Below are 17,496 nucleotides of genomic sequence, written 5' to 3'. Positions count from 1 at the left end.
CACATATACTACGCAGCCAATCGTAAGCGAGCTCGGCGGATCGGGGCCTGAATTCGTCGAGGTAAAGATCCAGCCCTTGAAACCTCAACTGGGAAGAGGGATTTTCTCCCGGCCCATAAATTCTACGCAGCCAATCGTAAACGAACTAGGCGGATCGGGCCCGAATTCGTGTGCAACACTTCCGCTAAACTGGACGATGATTGGTTAGCCTTGGTGCCCGTCAGCGAAACATCCGGCCCTTGAAACGTGCAATGTGTTTTTGTGCGTGCGTGTGAGACACAGTACGCAGCCAATCGCAAGCGAGCTCGGCCAGAAAAAGGCGCGCAATACAAATTCGAATTTACACTATCGCTGTCCAAACATTTTTCGACATACTCTACCCGCAAGAATGTTTGTATGTACCGTTTTCCGTAACTCTGCGTAATGTTCGTAAACTGGAGAGCGTCTATATACAGTTTATACAACATTTATGGCTAGCTGAATTTTTGTCTTTCCTTTCCTGTCTGCAATCCTGCCTTTTAATGTCCCTCATTGAAAATCCCCTTGCATTTTCTTTCATCACGGGTCAATGGTGGCAAATTTGAATCTTTTGAACTCCTGAGTCTGATACTCGGATTTATGCTAACGCTCATAAAATTTCAATATATCTAAATGATTATGCTAAAATTACAATTGATGGATCTACACGTCGTTAATTTGTGATGACTCTCCTGAAAAAAAAAAATCTAACCTAGACTTCTCTTTGGTGTTCTTCAAATGATTTTCGTTTCCACAGCCCGTTTCCACGGGTTGATTAATTCCTTACACGGAGCTTTGTCGCCCTCTTCTGGCTCTTTTTGGTGCAACATGACGTTTTCAGACCAAACAATGTACAGCAAAATGAATTGACGTGATGGAAGGAATGCTACAGTGTGTCCTTTTTTTCGGTCAGGGGCGTTCCTTCCGTGACGTAACGTGAGGACTCGTCACCAACTCAAAAACAAGACTTCCGGAATATTCAGCGTGAGTCTTAAAACGTAAAATACAGCTATATGCCCTGGAATCTTTGTAAAATACGCTCAGTAGAAGTCATTTGAAGTGATTTTACAAATGCTGGACACAACTTGTCCGGAGACGTCGGTTGTCCTTTAATGCACAAGTTTATATCTATTGCCGACTTTTAATGAAGTTGGGCGCAGGATCGGATATAATGACGGTACGGTTATGTTTATATTTTTTCCGACTCCCGAGAATATCGATATAACGAGACTCTACTGTACGTCTTCAATTGATATTCTAATACAAAGGCAAGAAGGATATCAGAACATTACCCATCCCAATATTTTTTAACATTCATTCTCCTTTTTTCCTCCGAGGGCAAATAAGCAATTATACAGCATGTGAAAACACTTCATGGTGACTTATTGTAGCTGTCAAAGGAGATAAATGTCCAACGCTAAAGGATGAATTTGATGTCAAGTCCTACTTGCTTGGTTTAATGTTTCTTCTGTTTCGGTGTTCCCGATAAGCAAAGCTTGTCTTCCTTGAGTAATAAACAGGCGCGTGCATGGAAAAAATGAAAAAAAAAATGTCGGATGTACTCATTTTAGGTTCCTTTTTTTAAAGGACAACCGACGCCTCCGGACAAGTTGTGTCCATAATTTTTAAAATGACTTCAAATGACTTCGACTGAGCGTATTTTACAAATATTCCACTGCATATTGCTATATTGTACCTTTTAAGACTCGTGCTGAATAGTCAGGAAGTCTTGTTTTCAAGTTGATGACGATGCCTGACGTGACGTCATGGAGGGAACGCCCTTGACCGACAAAGCGACACACTGTCGCAGTCCTTTAATCACGTCAATGCATATTGCCGTACTTTGTTTGGTCTGAAAACTTCGTGTTGATGGCGAAATTAGAAGAAAAACACATAAATAATGTGACGGTGAATCGTTGTGTCTTGCACCAAGACAACTATTTGATATTCGCCGACACAAATTCCCAGCAGACAAATCAGCCCATTTCCAACGGAGCTCTGGCGCCATCTTGTGCATTTTCTGGGACGCTACATTGATGGCTCGAATTGATACGGAAGGACTCCTTTAATCGATTGCAAACATTTATGCTTTGCTCTTCAGAACTATTTCAATCATATTCATAACTGGTTGAGTATCAAGAAAGCATCTTCTCCGAATCTGAAGCCATTGTTTTGATTCTAGAGCAAGGCGAGTTGTCTTGGCGTGACGTCACGAACAAGGGGGCGGGACCTTCTGAAACTCGGCATCTTTGAGGTCATTTTGAAGTTGTTTTGGGACAATTTAACTCATTTTTATTGGTGTTTTGCATTTGAGTAAAAAATATCAACCTGCGTGTTTTGTGTATTTTAAATGCTATAAAAACGTCAGTAAGGAAACAAAAAAAAAATGGTGTCCGTTGTCCCTTAAAATAATGACATTCATTTCGGAGGGAAAAAAAAATTGTGAAAGCTAATGATGTATTTTCGACTTACAAAAGGCCACCATCAGAAACATGTCCAGATGGATTTATTAGTGCCGAACGCCAGTTCATTAAATGTATTAGCCTGAGCCAAAAACAACAGATGGACGAGATGCTCGAATTGGGCACCAATTGAAATATCTGTGCTTGCTTACTTGGTGTCCGATGTCTCCGCTGTTCAAACACAACCTGTCCAAGTGGTGACAAATGGGACAGCCAAGCCATTGGCAAAGTGGCGCTTTGCTGTGAAACAATGAGTCAGCGAAAAGTGCGACGCGCTGTCAGCACCACGCAGAAGCCTTGATGTTTTCATGCAGGGATGTGAAAATGCGGCAGCAACCTTGTAGAACTTGGATCCAACCCATAAGTGCAGTGAACCATCTCGGTCAGTCTTCCAAGCTCGTTACAGCAATGGGATTTCTTCTTTATTGTGACAAATGGCGTCAAAGTGCCAACTCAAACGTACAACATAAATACAGTGATACCTCGCTTTACGAACTTTTCGGATGACGAACGTTACATTTATGAAAAATTTACCTTGGCATACAAACTTTTTTCGGGATACACACAGAGCGCCACCATAAGTGATGTATCGTTCGCGAACGAGCCCGTACTTCTAACAACAAAATGGCAGCCGACTGCTTTTGTCCTCTATTATTATTAATAGCTACGATTTATTGTGAATTTAGATGGAATGCTACATGACTAAAAAGGAGAGGTGAATCGTTGTTGTTGTTTTTTTAAAATAATAATAATAATAATAATAATAATAATACATTCCATTTTAAGCGCCTTATTTCACACAATGGAGCGGCAGATCAATGACAAGTCCAAAGTGCAGGGCCTTTGCATTCTTGCTGCCTTTCCTTGTCGGTTCCTTGTCTTTGCAGTCAATTATATGAGAAGTAGCTGCTAAGCTCGCTAAGAATGTTGCCATCACCCATTGGGGAGCTCAAGTAATTACACCGCGCTTTTATCCCCATTTTGTTGACAGTAATAAGCCTAAAAGCTTTGGCATCAGATCATTATATTTGACCTTTTTAATGACAGTTATAGTCATGTTAAATGTGTGCAGCAAAAGCAAGGCAAAGGTGGGCTGTATTGATACAGAGGGAAGACTCATTTTTTAAAAAATTACAGTCATACTTTCATATTTTTGATACCACTAATCAGTTAACAGCCTTGCAGTTAGCAAATGTAGCATGAGCTAAAATGCTATGTTAACTTCAATGAAAAGGTTTCTTCAGCCGTCATCTGTACTTCTTTCAAGGTGTCGGACGCTTCTCATCCAAGAAGCTTCGTCAGCAAACTAGGGTCTTACTGGTAGTATCGGCCCTATCTATATATCCCTACTGTCCAGTAGTCCTGTCGGTGCCGGACTCTGCTATGAATGCTAAAGTTCGCTGACGAAGCCTCTTGGATAGGAGGCGAAACGTCCGAAACCTTCACTTTTGTACAGATGACGGCTGAAGAAACCTTCTCATCAATAGTAATAATAATAATAATAATAATAATACATTGCATTTATAAGCGCCTTTCAAACCTCTCAAGGTCACTTCACAATCACGGTTTTCTGTGGGTGAGCAGCGGCAGTCACACGCGCCAGCGTTCACTCAACCCGGAAGTAACTCAAATAGACAGAAAGCTAGATATCTAACAAATAACTAGCTTGAGCTAATAGATAGCTAATAGCTAACAGATAGGTATCTAGCCAGATAGCTAATAGCTAGCTAGCCAGATAGCTAATAGAAAGCTACCTTTAACACACATCATTTTGAGCATTTTGATTGATTGCTTGGTTTATTTTTTGATTGGTCATTGATTGATTGATTGATTTATTGATTGGTGGATTGATTGATTCGTTGATTGATTGATTTATCATCAGTTGATTGATCAATTGATCAATAACATGGTTGGTTGATTGATTGGTTGATCTATCCCTCGGTTGATTGATCCATTGATTCGTTGGTTGGATGATTCATTGTTGGATCAATATTGATTGATTGATCGATTGATTGGTTGATTGATTGGTTGATTGATTTTCCACAGGCTGATAAATTCCTTACATGGAGCTTGGACGCCCTCTTCTGGCTCTTTCTGGTGCAACACGAGGTTTTCAGACCAAACAAGCATTGACGTGATGGAAGGACTGCTACAATGTGTCCTTTTTTCGGTCAGGCGCGTTCCTTTAGTGACGTCACGTACGGACTCGTCACCAACTCAAAAACAAGACTTCCGGAATATTCAGCGCCAGTCTTAAAAGGTAAAATATAGCTACATGCGGTGGAATCTTATTAAAATACGCTCAGTAGAAGTCATATGAAGCCATTTTACAAATTATGGACACAACTTGTCCGGAGACGTCGGTTGTCCTTTAAACTTCTGTAAATACAGGAGAAAAAAAGAAAACAAAAAGCAGAGTAGTGTGAGCGGGGAAAAAAAAGTAATTAAGAAGATTGAGACTTGGTACCTCCCCCCAACCCCAAACTCAATAAATCAGAAGTTCCAAGTAACCTGTCAGTCTCGGGGGCTTTCTTTATTGGTCAGCGAGGATCAGCTAAGATTGCTCCGCAGGGGTCTGAGCGAGTGGCTTAGTGGGCGCCAATGTGTGCTTCATCAATAACACATGGACAAAGGCCACAGGCACAAATGAACATTCATGTCAAACCAAAAGACCAACGTGTATGTGGACGTGTGGTTAAAACAAGTCAAGTTGAAGCATCGGGGACATGGATGACCCCATGTTATAAAGAAAATGGATTCTGGGGAGACTTTGTATGCTAGCTCCCAGATGATATTTCATTGAAGCCCATTATATACAACGGAAAAAAAATCATTAAAATACCATGGCGTTTATTTATCTATTTATTTATTTAGCTAGATAGATAGATAGATAGCGAGCTAGCTGGCTACTTTGCTACATATCTATTTGCTAACTAGCTATCTCGCTGGCTACCAAACTAGCTATCTATTTGCTATCTATATGCTAGCTATGAGCTATCTATATGGCTAGCTATTAGCTAGCTAGCTATAAGCTATCTGGATTTCTAACTGGCTATCTATCATCTATCTAACTGGCTATTAGCCAGCTAGCTAACCTTCTATCTATTTGAGTTATTCCAGGTTGAGTGACCGCTGGCGCATGCGGCTGCCGCTGCTCACCCACAGAAAAACTGATCCTGTGACTGTAAAGTGACCTTGAGAGTTTTGAAAGGCGCTTAGAAAATTAAATGTATTATTGTAAAAAGAGAAACCAAATGAGAGCTGTTTGAAATGCTGGAAATGTCCATAATTTTGGAGATTTAAACAAGCAGAATGTACCAGAATCATTTTTTCATGTTGACAAGTGGAACCACTGCAATGTTTTGAAAGTTTTGGCTGACGGTACATTTATTTTTAATGCATTTATTCACCAAAGCTTTGCAAAAGCCTGTCATTTTGATAAATATCACCATGAGGGATTAAAGTTTTTGTGTAGGTTTGTGCGCTTGAGAAACCTTTTTGAGTCAAACGGAACGGCGATAAACACAAATCCAGTTTTAATAATTTTCCCTGGACAACATTCCCATATACAACGTGCCACAATATAACAAGAGGATTGCATCTCAAACTCTCCCCTGCCGCCGACAGTCAGAACATTTGTGAGATATTTTCTTATTTGTAAAGGACATTTCAAGGAAACTTCCCATCGTGAGCATTGTTGCGATTTTAATCATTTGTAAGCTAGCTATAATAAGCTAGCTTTTTTCTGTACTTTGTTTTTTAATGTCGTAAAGTGGATTTATTTGTAAGTGGTCCATTTTTAATTACATACAATACACTATAGATTGATTTATATCGTGCTTTAACAACAGCTGAAGCTGTCATAAGGCGTGTAACATTGGCAGCTATCCTATACAGGAAATAAAGCAGAGACAAAGATAGTAGAAAGCACCAGGGAGTGAAACCAAGATCAAGTCGGAATCATGCTGAGTCCAATGCTAAAGAGTGCCAGTGAGTTTTGAGACAGATTGTGTTACCTTGTGTATGAAATGTGCTACAAAATCAATGTCAAGGAATTTGAACACGTAAACAGAATGCAATCTTATGAAGACAGTGCGAGGAGGAACACGGATTGATTCACCTGCGCCAGTAAATGCCTCCAGTCCATGCGTCCAACAGTTTTACGTACATACGGGGTCATCAGCTGCAATGCAAAAACACAAGAGTGTAAAGTAAAATAAACTATTTTGTCTTATAATTTGTGGACAAGGTGTTGAATTATGTATTCGAGCAGAGATTTAAGCAAGGGAGAACTACGCGGAAAGCCCTGGCATCCTTTTTTTTTTTTCAAAGTTTTTCTCAACTCTGTCTTCTCTCATGATGTGTGATCTAATATCTGCAGTGGCCCGAGGTGATATCTCATTGATTCGACAACACAGAGAGAAAAAAGGGTAATTGTTTGCTGTCTGCTTCGCTGTCTTTCACCCAAACCGAAGAAGTACCGAGAGCTGCAAAAAAAACTGAATGCTGATGTCAGGCAGATGCTTTTCTCAAAGGTAAACACTTGACAAGTCACATTCTGCTTTTGGAAACACAGCTTTGATGTGTTTTACTTTTTATTTCATCTTCAAAGTGTCCCTGTTCTTTTAAAAATCTCTCTTTACTTTACTAAAATAGAACTAAATGCAGTGATACCTCGGTATACGAACCCCTTGGCTTACGAACTTTTCGGTTTACGAACGTTAAATTTATGAAAATTTTACCTTGGCATACAAACTATTTTTCGGGATACACATGAGTGATGCTTCATTCGCGATCGAGCCGGTTCTCCTAAAAGAAAATCGCAGCCGGCTTGTTTTGGTCCTCTATTCCCCGCCCCCAGTCATCAGTTAAAGCCACGTGATTGGTCTAGAACGCAGCACTGGGTGGGGGGGTTACAGACAGAGAGAATGAAGGTATTCTCCAAAAAATAAAATGGCTGCCAACATTTTTTTGTCCTCTATTCCCCGCCCCCAGTCCTTGGTTAAAGCCACGTGATTGGTCGAGAACGCAGCAGTGAGGGGAGGTGGTTTAAACATTAGAGACACGGGCAGACGACAGAGAGAGACAGTGACAAAATGGATAGAAAAGGGTGAAATTTGAACTCGTTTCAACCTTGATAGTTCAAAGGCAGAGTGTCGACTGCAAATTTAAAATTCCCATCAATCAGGCTCCACAAATAACCTGCACAAGCCATCTGTACATTTGTTGCAAAAAAGCTATCAACCCAGCTAAACAGAACACAATTGATGAGGAACAGGGTAAAATGATGGCCGAGAAAGCACCTACAAGGGATCATTCCTCAAGATGGTGAAAGAAGAAGGCTACGTTCCTTATCCAGTGTTTAATGCTGATGAAAGCGGCCACGCCATTCCATCAAGCCATCAACGACCATCACAAAGGTCAATAAAACCACTTTATTATACAGTCCAGTTTATTTCTTTGTCTTGAGAAAATTCCAGGGCAACCGGTTGGACAGCGGTGAACCTGATCAGGTCATTTGCACGTCATTTAGCACAGTCGCTATTCAACATTTTGAATGGATTTCAACTTACGACCATTTTAACTTCCGACCGTTTGGGTGGAACAGAACCTGGTCGTACGTCGGATGTTACCTGTATATGGATGAATGTTCTCACCACACAAATTTTATGTATCGGTTTGAGAATCATCCAAGCCCTTCAAATCATGTCTGAATGTCAAATTTCGACTCGCTTCCAAGCGTCCAGACAAAAATTCCCACTTTAGTCAATAAATCCATATGTAAATGAGGCCAATCATAAAATGTCAGTGAACAGATCATGGCGATGCTGAGCAGAGCTCACGGATATTTACCGGCAAACGCACCATAAAATGAGGTCAGCTCTTGAACAGATGAAACCTGCACCATTCCACACACAACGGTGCGCAGCCTCCCCCCCCCCCAAGTGCCACAGGTGTTGGCAGCTGATGATGCCAAAACGAGTGCGAACTGAACACACAATGCAGCCTTAAAGGACAACCGACACCATTTTTTTGTTTCCTGACATCAGAAAAACGTTTTATAGCATCTAAAATACCCAAAAAATGTTCCATTGGAAATGGGCTGATTTATCTGCTGGGAATTTGTGTCAACTAGTATCAAATAGTAGTCTTGGTGCAACACACAACCATTCACCATCGCGTTATTTATGTGTTTTCCTTCTAATTTCACCATCAACACAAAGTTTTCAGAACAAACAAAGTACCCAATATGCATTGTGTGTCGTTTTCTCGCTCAAGGGCGTTCCTTTTCCTGACGTCACTTAGGGGATCGTCATCTACTTGAAAACAAGACTTCCTGAATATTCAGCGTGTGTCTTAAAATGTAAAATATAGCTATATGCGGTGGTATCTTTGTAAAATACGCTCAGTAGAAGTCATTTCAAGTGATTTTACAAATTATGGACACAACTTGTCGGGAGGTGTCGGTTGTCCGTTAATGTGTAGCGCTTAGCCTGATGATCCTTTTCCCTTCGCATCCTGATCCTCTCAACTTATTTTCTGTTTTTCTTATGTCGATTGTCGGAATTCTTTCATTACACTTTGGTCATGCCCCCATGACCTCTTGTTGTCTTTCATCCTCTTCTCTCACCGTGGTGCTCTCGGCTGTGAATTTACAATGAAGGCAGGTCATGCTACAAGGTCATTTCATCGTTGTTGCTGCATTCAAGATGGCGCTTTGAAATGTTGTCTGAATTAACTGTTTGGAACATGATGTGGTCGTTGGAATGCAGGACGAAATGTGTGTGGTGGTGGTGTTCCATCTGGTTTTTCGAAAATGGGAATACAGATGTGTTTTTGTCCGACGGACAGTGAGGCTGCTCGCAACATGATTGAGTTGAAAAAAAAATGGCACTGACTGTAAAGTCAATGCCATTTTCAAAACTTGAGAGTTTTGAAAGGCGCTTATAAAATTAAATGTACTCTTGTGTATTATTATTACAGTGATACCTTGGCTTACGAACTTAATTGGTTAAGAGAAAGAATGTGTAAGGTGAAAAGTGTGTATCCCAAAAAATAATTTCCCAGAGGAAACCATTAAAATGAGAATAATCCGTTCCCAGGTCCCCATAAAACATAACTTTCTAATTTTCTAATCCTTAAAACTACACAAAATATACATTGTTGTATGTATAATAAATGTGCTATGGTATTATGATTAAATAAAAAAAACTGTACTGCATAATAAAGTTGTTTTATTTACCTTTGTGATGGTTGTTGATGGCTTGATGAAATGACCTGTTTCATCAGCATTAAATACTTGCTGAGGAACGTCGCCTTCTTCTTTCACCATCTTGAGGAATGATCCCTTGTAGCTGGGTTGATAGCTTTTTGCATCAAGTGATCAAGTGTGGCCGCTATATATTTTTAAAAAAATGCAGAAATTGGCCGCATCGTTGCATAAACGGCAAGGTTGAGAGCTTGTGATAAAAGTCACGGTTTATAGTCCGGAAATTACGGTACTTGGAATGATCTTTTTGTGAACCCATAAGGATATGTACTTCTTTTTTGCTATACACGAGTGTCAAATGTATTCCCTACGTGCTCATTACCTGAAAGTATATGCAACCGAAATAAGATACCCAGCTGAGAGACTGTGAACAACCTGTTGTCACAGCTGGATGTTGGTAATCGTTTTTTGAACGCTTTGCCAGCATGCGACAGCAGCTTTTCAATAAAGTAGCGTGTGGCCTTGTCTTTTTTTTCTCCACTGAAGCCATGTGTGAGTGAGAGGAAAAAATTCAACTGTGGGAGGCGACTGATTGACGTCTTGGCTAGTCCAGCCTGCTACACATTGACACAGAAAGCCTTGCCAAGGCAGGCACACACACACACACACACACGCACACGCACACGCACACACACACACACACACACACACACACACACACACACACACACACACACACACACACACATTCCTGCACGCACGCACTAGTGTTACACACACACACACACACACAAAAAAAAGTGGACTTGAAACTGAAATAACAGCAGGAGTGAGGTTTCTGAATTGGTACATTCAAAGTCCTCACCCTTGTTGTGAATTTGGTTAAAATATCGTTTTAGTTTTTGTGGTATTAACTTTTTCCTCTCATTAACCACACACACACACACACACACACACACACACACACACACACACACACACACACACACACACACAGTGAGTCAAAAGTGTGTGTATCCAAGTGAAATGAAAATACACACCAAAAAATCATTTTGGATGAATTTGTGAGGACCTCTTTGAAACTTTAACAGATGCATATATAGACCCTCTAGAAGCCTTTAAATATGAAAACACCTGTGAGGACAGACCAAAAGGTCCTCATTTGTCAAAAATGTCCTCACTACGTATGGTATAAAATGTTCGTGGTCCTCACAATACTAGTCATACAAACACACACACACCAAGTCCCCACCGCTATTGTCTTACAGCCCAGATGTTGGACACTAAAGTCATGATTCAAGTGGTTGAGCGAGAAAGGGAACCTAACTGGAGGCTGTTCTGATTTATTCCCCCCAAAACGGCTCATTTTAACATCTGCTGCTGACGACAACAAAACTGCAACAGTGGCTAAAAAATGCTCAGTGGGATTAGGCAACATAATTATTCACATTTAGCCAGAGGGTAACCATGCTCATTTGTTTTTGCTCAAATACTTTTTTTGCTTTTGTAGTTCAGAAACAAACTCAAACTGTCAAATGTCGAGTCAACTTTGACAAACATTCGTTTTATCATTTTGTTTTTGTTAATTTTGCATTCAAAATTAAAATACGTATTCATTTTCCCAAAATAGGTCACACACTGCAAAAAAATACCTCGGACACGTCAACCAATGAATGAAGCAATCTGGCATTGGTGAAAAGGAGGCTTTGATCCTCTCCACTTTCATCTCAAAGTGCTTCATGCAACAAAGAGGGTGCTGGCGTTTATGTGCTGTTTGGGTGCCACTTTTGCAAGCGCACTTTGTCGACAGCGATGGGAAATAACTGCATGTATAAAAGATCAAAGGATTCCCAGCCAACTGCGCTGAGATCGGGCCAGCTGTTCCCGCACCCCCAAGCCAAGCTCGCTTTGGTCTCTGCATAATCATACTCATGATTTGGCACTGGCAGGTGCTGAGGCTGCACTCTATGTGAGTTCTTTTTTTTTTTTTTTTTAGAATATTTGCCTTTTCTTTCCTCTTTATCTAAACTCATCTTAACCCTGGACCTTGAGGTGAGGTGGTTATTAGCCGGCCGGGTGTCTGAGATGTTCGCTCGGACACTGCGGACAAAGGATCGAACGCAGGAAGATTGTCTTTTACTGCCGGCAGGAGACCCTCTGCCAAGCTATTTATCGAGAGTAAATGCAAATTTAAGCGATACATTAGTAAAACATAATTTTCTTGATGAGAATACCATGCCCCTGGAACGTTCTAAGCACAAACAGCTGTAAGCAATAAAACGTTGTTTTTCCATGAACTGATACATTTGTAACCTGGCTAATGAGCTCTTCCTGTGAAGGAGTTTCAAGTCGTAAATTACTTCGGTGATAAAGGAGTTTCCCAAGTCGTAAATTCCGTCCATGGTCAAATCTCCTACCTAGATGAAGATGACAGCACCTCTTGCATCCAAAAACAAACCCCGAACAAATTTGCGAACGGCGCTCCACGTCACGCTTTTCAATTCCCGCATAAATTTGAGAATGGCGGCGAATGAGTAAATTAATAAACACAGCCGCCATTGTGGAATAATATGCAGGAAGCAGCAACAGTATGAGTCATATGTGCCCAATATGGGAATGCTAAAAGATAATACCGTAGCTAACGGACTAAAACTCTCACACGCTTTCAACCCTGCGGCTTATCCAATGATCCGGATTGTTTAAAGTTTTTTCCAATGGACGCTGGAGCATTTTTTCAATATGCCTGAAACAAGTGAAAACAACTCATGTCCCTTTGCTTCACGGCTGTTCACACGACCCTTCATGCGACACAGTTTAAACTCCCAAATGATTCTATTTTACTCGATGGCAAATACATCAGGTCTGAATAATCACAGCTCGGCGTTGGTCTCGCTTCACTTTGCGGTCTCATGAGATTTCCCATGAGATTATCCAACATTCCTTTTAATGTGAGATTGCTCCATTTATTATACGAGGCGGCATTCACTACAATAGTCAGAATTGTTCAAAAGAAAAGATCTCGAGAGACATTGTCTGGAAAGTTGACATGAAAGTGGCAATGGTAGAAGGCCTTATGAAAGAATGGTTGGGTCACGGTTTTCACAAATAACCCACACAAGCCATCTGTACACTTGATGCAAAAAGCTATCAATCCAGCTAAACAGAACACAATTGATGAGGAACTAGGTAAAATGATGGCAGAGCAATCACCTACAAAGGATCATTCCTCAAGATGGTGAAAGAAGGAGGCTACTTTCCTCATCAAGTGTTTAATGCTGATGAAACAGGACACTCCATTCCATCAAGTCATCAACGACCATCACAAAGGTAAATAAAACGACTTTATTATATAGTACAGTTTATTTCTTTAATTACAATACCATAGCACATTTATTATACATAAAATAAGGTATGTTTTTTGTGTAGTTTTAAGGCTTGGAAAATTAGAAAATGATGTTTTATGGGGACCTGTGAACGGATTATTCTCATTTTAATGGTTCCCTATGGGAAATTAATTTTTGGGATACACACTTTTTGCCTTACACACTGTCTGGGAACCAAATAAGTTCGTACGCCAGGGTATCACTGTAGCTTGTATTTAAGACATGTGTGCCATCCAAGCTATGAAAGAACAGTCCATGAACACTAAGCGTGAAGGCAGCAAAGAAGCAGACAAAAACAGGGTCAGCTGTGCAAAGAAAGCAGAGCAAATCCTGTCTGAACCAAATCCTTTCATTCAAGAGGACCTCATCCCACCTCGCTAATTCTTCATATACGTATTAAAAAAAAATGCACAGCTGTAGGCTTTGCTCCTAAAGCTGCATGGATGCGCGCAGGATGATCATTGTAATCCTTTTGCATTTTGGCAAAGGGTGCTTTGCTTTGCTTTACATCTCTGGTAGATGATGATAATCAGGCCACTGTACAATCTACCGCAATAGTCCGAGGCACCTGCTATATAAATAAATACATAACAAAATACAGTGATACCTTGGCTTACAAACTTAATTGGTTCCCAGATAGAGTGTTTAAGGTGAAAAGTGTGTATCCCAAAAATTAATTTCCCATAGGAAACCATTAAAATGAGAATAATCCGTTCACAGGTCCACATAAAACATCATTTTCTACTTTCTAATTTTCTACTAAATAAGCCTTAAAACGGAACAGAATATACCTTATTTTATGTATAATAAACGTGGTATGGCATTATAATTAAAGAAATAAACTGTACAGTATAATAAAGTCATTTTATTTACCTTTGTGATGGTCGTTGATGGCTATCAAAGTTGAAATCAATGTTCTCACTCTCTCTCTTTCGTCGGCCTATCTCTTTAATGTTTAAACCACCTCCCCTCACTGCTGCGTTCTTGACCAATCACGTGGCTTAACCAAAGACTCGGGGCGCGGAATAGAGGACAAAAAAAAGTTGGCTGCCATTTTCTTTATGGAGAATGGCCTCACTGTCTCTCTCTGTCTGTAACCCCCCCCCCCCCCTCTCACTGCTGCGTTCTTGACCAATCACGTGGCTTTAACCAACGACTGGGGGCGGGGAATATAGGAATAAAAACCGTTCGTATGCCAAGGTAAAATGTTCATAAATGTAACGTTGATAAACCGAAAAGTTCGTAAGCCAGAGGCTTCGTAAACGGAGGTATCACTGTAATACATTTCCAGCAAACAATGCAGCGGTACGGGACATCAACGCGGTAATATGGACATTCAAATTATGCTCCAGTTAGCTTTTTACAAACCTTTCTACTCCTATTTTGTCACAATCTCTTTATTTCCAGGGACCTTCAACTTAATTATTTCGATAAACACACCTGCAGGCTAATTTTCCATCAACATTTTCAGGAGCGAGATCATCCATCAAAAATAATTTCTAAATATCACACACCGTCAGCCACGGCAAGGCGGTGATTACAAGCTGCCTAATGAGAAAATAAATGTCGGCATGTGGCTGAGGTGAGATGACAAATCTAGGCAGGAGGTCAGGGCAGGGCGGACTGGACAGTTCTCTTCTAAACTGGAGTTTACAATCCAACATTGATCGGTGAGAAGGTTTCTTCAGCCGTCATCTGTACTTCTTTCAAGGTGTCGGCTTCTAATCCAAGAGGCTTCGTCAGCAAACTAAAATATTTTGCCGGTCGTTTAGGCCCTGTATATACAATCGGCCACTCTCTAAATTGTTCCGGGGTGTGAGTGGAAGCGCGTATGGTGAGTGCGAATGAACTACTTACACCCGTTTTGAGACTATTGGAAGAATAATGTTCCAGAAGCTTCCAAAAAACTCTGCTAGTATACTTTTCAGTTCTACTTTGTGGTATTCGGGTAACATCCGACTTACAACCAGCCCGACTTACAACCACCCGTACTTACGACCATCACCTCCAAACCCTATTTTTAAACATTTTAATTGTACGCCTGGCATTGCAACGCGCTAGCTGGCCGGCAACGCGTACAACAACTTTGGCCAGCCAGCATCTCTCTCGCACAGCAATCGACCGTGTCATGACACCAGAGGGGGGCGACTTTGCGTTTCATTTAGCTTCTGAGTCTCTATTCAACATTTTGTATGGATTTCGACTTATGACCAATTCGACTTATGACCGGAACGGAACTCGGTCATAAGTCGGATGTTACCTGTATATGTATGATGGAAAACAATTTGATGCTGCATTGCACTGAATCTGTTTATGAAACATTGGCTAGGTTTAAAAAAAAGGAAAAGAAAGAAAAAGAGAGAGATAAAGAGAGAGAAAATCCTCGGTGGTCAGCTAAGTGTGCACCCGCGTTTACTCAACTAAGCGCCAAAAGCTTGCTCTCTCATCAAATATATTTCTCCTTGCAATCCCATCTTTATATAGAACAAACATATTGATCAGTTACTGCATTACCTTCTCTGGCTTGGCCCAGTGTGCCGGGCAGGGAAATGAAAGGGCTGCCTTATTATTACCCTCTGTGAATATCCACGGGCTGTGTGGAGGCTTCCAGATTGTCTGTGCGTGTGTGTGTGTGTGTGTGTGTGTGTGTGTGCGCGCGTTGGCTAACGCTCATCAAGCAATTTCATGGGCTTATAAAATCCTGAAGACAAAAATAGGCAAAGCTGTCCACCGGCGTCGATATGTATGCAAATGTTGTTTTGATTGTCTTTGTGTCATCACCCAAAAAATGGGATACTTTAGTGTGAGGCCACACAGTAAAGCAAAGAGATCAATAAAAACCAAGATGGGGAAAGGGGAAAAAAATATGACAGGCTATGATGCAACGGTAAAGAAAAAAATGCAAAACCTTTCAGGAGTCTTTCAGGAAGGGTCAACGTTGGAACTAGTTGATATACACATCCGAAAAAAACATCCAATGTTGTTTCATTTCTAGTTACTGTATTCTAACCTGTTAGTTAGTCCATCTATGTACAGTGGTACGTCGGTTTACGAACCCCTTGGCTTACGAACTTTTCGGTTTACGACATTTTACCTTTGCATACGCACTATTTTTCGGGATACACACGGAGCGCCACAATGAGCGATGTGTCGTTTGCGAACGAGCCCGTTCTTCTAACAACAAAATGGCAGCCGACTGTTTTGTCCTCTATTCCCCGCCCCTAGTCTTCGGTTAAAGCCACATGATTGGTCAAAAACGCAGCAGCGAGGTGGCGGGGGGGGGTTTACAGACAGAGAGAGTGAAGCCGTTCTCCAAAAAGAAACTGGCTGGCGACTTTTTTTTGTCCTCTATTCCCCGCCCCCAGTCTTTGGTTAAAGCCACGTGTGAGAGGAAATGAAAAGAAGTCGAAAAACAAAATACAGGAGTGGCACCATCTTGCTCTCAAAAGAACAAATACATCAATAAAAATAAATAAATAAATAATATGACGATGATGATGGATGAATGGATGACATTACTGAGGCTACAAAAGGACCCGAATGCCTGTTTTTGTCCATGTGAAAATCTAAATGTCCTGCTTTGGGGGTTTCTATAAAAATACAAATAAAATAAAAAAGCAAGATGCTCTGAAATGTGTTTTATCCGCGAGCAGCCTCCAAAGAAAATTGCAAAAGTGCATTTGTGGTTTCCCTCGGTGTCAGCAGATATGTTCACTGCACAGCTGCTTGTTGTCACCGTTGTTTGCCGCTTTATCTCCTCTCTGTCTATTGCGCTACTTAGCATCTCTGTTGCTCTTTCGTCACGTCTCTCTTGTATTTTTCATGTTTATCGCTAACTGCTGCCAACAAATAAGACAGCCTTTGTCGGGGAAAACAATTCCTTGGTTTCATCTTTTGTATGAATCGTACAAAACCTTGACAGAAATAACTCATGGGTAATTTCTTACTTTTAGGGTTTTTTTTGTTTTATTTGGCTTTGTTTTTTTTAGACAGTGATAGCTGTCAATTAGCTCATGTCAGATTTGAATCACCATATTTTCCGCACTAAGGCCCACCTTGAAGCATTATTTTTTTCTGAAAAGCCGATAGTTATAATCACATGTGCCTTACATATATGGATCAATATTCACATTTAATGGGCGTACTGTGTAAGCTCTCAGTCGTACAGGAGTGGTCCATCGATGAAAAGGTTTCTTCAGCCGTCGTCTGTACAAATTTGAAGGTTTCGGACGTTTCGCTCCTTATCTAAGAGGCTTCGTCAGCGAACTATTTTTTTCTTGCTGGTAGTTTTGGCCCTATATATATCCCTACTGTCCAGGCGTGACTCTTTGGAAGGACTTGTCCATAAGGACTGTAATTAAAGAAATAAACTATACTGTATAATAACGTTGTTTTATTGACCTTTGTGATGGTCGTTGATGGC

General features: G+C 40.8%; 1 protein-coding gene and 1 long non-coding RNA gene across 2 annotated transcripts in view; one reads left to right on the top strand and one right to left on the bottom strand.

Annotated features, from left to right (window-relative positions):
• slitrk1 (SLIT and NTRK like family member 1) overlaps positions 1 to 17,496 on the top strand; it is an 82,744-nt gene that overhangs the window by 22,569 nt on the left and 42,679 nt on the right. The gene's annotated exons all lie outside the window — the stretch shown is intronic.
• The window catches only part of LOC148902624 (uncharacterized), a 98,200-nt gene that overhangs the window by 44,031 nt on the left and 36,673 nt on the right, over positions 1 to 17,496 (bottom strand). The window contains exon 2 of the long non-coding RNA XR_016117180.1: positions 6,601 to 6,663. This is a non-coding gene — a long non-coding RNA (uncharacterized LOC148902624). The remainder of the gene's footprint in view (positions 1 to 6,600; positions 6,664 to 17,496) is intronic.

The sequence above is a fragment of the Hippocampus bargibanti genome, linkage group LG01 (genome assembly GCF_051943395.1).
Source record: "Hippocampus bargibanti isolate YZ-2025 linkage group LG01, ASM5194339v1, whole genome shotgun sequence".
Lineage (NCBI taxonomy): Eukaryota > Metazoa > Chordata > Actinopteri > Syngnathiformes > Syngnathidae > Hippocampus > Hippocampus bargibanti.
Note: the sequence above shows the minus strand (reverse complement) of the source record. Positions and strands in the feature narration are given on the sequence as shown.